Below are 2,768 nucleotides of genomic sequence, written 5' to 3'. Positions count from 1 at the left end.
ACTGAAAGATCAATAGTACAGCATTTCAAAGTAAATCAAAGACTTATTATAACCATTATATTATGCATAGACTACAGTTCAGTTATTCGAATCCATTTACTTGTGTCTTATTGTTGCAGGGTCATTTTTAGCATATTCCCCGTTATTAGTAATTTACTACTTCGCTACCTGTTCCTGTAACTTGATAATTGTTTCTGTACCGTTTGTACGGGTTTTATCGTTATTTTCTTGTCACGTTATCAGTCACGTGATCACTCTATTCTATGATGTCATGGTTGTTTGTGTACGCATGAAATTGTACTTTGGCGCGAGATAAGTTGGTTGTATTTCTCGATGTTTTTCATCTCTATTATCCTTGAGAGGTTGTTGACTTATTTATTCAAGGTGTACTATCTCAGTAAGGTATAGTGCAATGGCTGAATTGATGTATTTATGTATTTCGCGTGTTGTTTAGTTTATTTATTAAAGGGAAATGCCGGTCAGACTGATCTGTTTTCCAACTTGTTATTTCACACTTGTGCATGTATCATTACATTGTTTACAGCAGTTAACATCACAGTGAGAGGAAGCAGTGTTGTGTGGAGAGAGAATTATATCTATTATCTATATAAGGCAGTGGTCCCATAGACCAGTAAGTGTAACCTTATTTTATACTTTGGTTCAGATGAACCTGATAACATAGCCACTTATAATAACCATGACATGTATGTGTAAAATATGTTGATGTATCATGTATTCATTTTATTCTTAAATTAATAGCTTATTATAATTGTTTGTAAAGAATATAGAGACATATGTATAAATGGCAATGATTTACTTCTATGATATTAAGATTATGATATATCAGACTTCCCGAAAGTTGAAAAAAACTGTCAGACATTCGGTCTGACAAACCATGAAAATCTGTTGGACCGAAACAAAATCTGTCGGATCAAATAAAATTGATCAAAATCAATGAAAAACTTGCGTTTGTATTTCTAAGACACTTTTTGTTGTTTATTTTTTTGCCGTAAAAATCGGCACAATCCGTACAGGGCATTTTCATCTCCTCCCTGTCATACACCAATGATTCATGGTTCTGCTTCCATTTTTCATTAAATTTTGTCTAAGGTCTATTCTTTTTATCCTTTTATTGCTGTTCTGCGCACTTTTCTGACATAGATTTTCGTTTTTTCCCAGGTTTGGCACCTTTAGCGACGCCATTTTGTTATACATGCGGCTTGGATAAAAGCCGGACAGTCGGACCGATCCGGAATAAAAAATTGTCGGACCTGATCAAAATTTATCGGACATGTCCGTCGGACCGACGTATTTCGGGAAGTCTGATATATAGTGTTTTCATTGTTCTATGCATTGTATGTATGTTATAAATTTAACCCGATTGATTAAAATATGTTTTATTGTTTTTTAATTTATTTGCGAGCCTATGTAAATTATAAGTATTTAAAGTGGATTTACTATTCATCTACACCTAGATACAATAAAGTCTTAAAGAATTTACAGTGATTGAACTCTTGTCTTTGTTTTATTATTAATATTTATGGAAACAAAGCCCAGGTAAACATTATGATCACACAAGGATTAAAGATATTTTAAAAGTTAATTCCAGGGTAAGACATTTTAAAGTACATTTGAAATTTTATCCCCTTTAGTTAAAATAAAAACTTTTCATGTCATAGCGAGGTCAACCACCAAACTGCCAGTAACTTGTACGAGTTAAAGAAAGTCTTTACAACAGTTTTGCAGTCAACCCTCGATAGGTAGCAACCTCATTTCATTATACCAACAGACCTATGTTTTATCACTCAAATTTTTATATTTCACCTTCAGCTGTTCAGAAAGCCACAGAGTTCAAAGTTCTATGAATCAAACAAAATGCTAGCATTTAAAATATTGGTGCATTTTAAATTAAATCAACTTATAAAACATCTAGTTGTAATAAAAGTTACTATTGGCTAAAATAACCTTCAAATAAGCCTGAAAAATGAAATGTGAGCAAAAAAAAACCTAGAAATGAGGTGGTGGGGTTAATTTAATAAAATACTTAATTACACTTCGGTAAAATCAAATTAACCCGGTCCTTTTAAACAGAATAAGTATATGAAGAAGTCTTTTAATACCTGAATAAAAAAATCAGAATGTTAATGAACATTTTGTTGCATATGGGCGTGTGAGTTTTATAAGTAGGAAAAACAAAATTTTTGGCTCTATTTTTTATGGACGACTTCATTTCCGGCGTCCCCTACTAAACACTGCTAAGGACCGTAAAAGGGACTTGCTAATTGAGCCTCAAAGGACTACTTAAAGAGGCACAAAGGACCTTAAAAATACCTCCTTAGGCCATTCTTAGTTACATGGTATTATTCTAGTTGAAAAAAAAATTAAATTTTAAGAAAAAATATGATTTTTGGTGAAAATTTATGAGTTCTCGGACCGCTAAAGGAACTGCTCTAGATACAAACAAAGACTGCCTAGGGAGACACAAAAGGACCTTAAAAATACCCTCCTAGGGATTCTTATAATATACAAGTAGTATGTTTTAGTGACAAAAAAATGTTATTATTTTAAGAAAAAATATCATTTTAGTGTATAAAATCATTGTTTTTGAAGAATTGTCGGACCGCCGCTTAATTAAACTGCTCAGGTGCACTTAACTACAACTGCTAGGAGAGGCACAAAGGACCTTCAAATCCCTCCTAGAATTACTATATAATATTATAGTAGTAAGTTGAATAGACAAAAAATGTATATTGTAAGAAAAAAAATTA

The sequence above is a fragment of the Ruditapes philippinarum genome, unplaced genomic scaffold (assembly GCF_026571515.1).
Source record: "Ruditapes philippinarum isolate M1 unplaced genomic scaffold, ASM2657151v2 ctg429_1_1_1_1, whole genome shotgun sequence".
Lineage (NCBI taxonomy): Eukaryota > Metazoa > Mollusca > Bivalvia > Venerida > Veneridae > Ruditapes > Ruditapes philippinarum.
The sequence above is the reverse complement of the archived record's forward strand: the minus strand, read 5'-3'. Positions refer to the sequence as shown.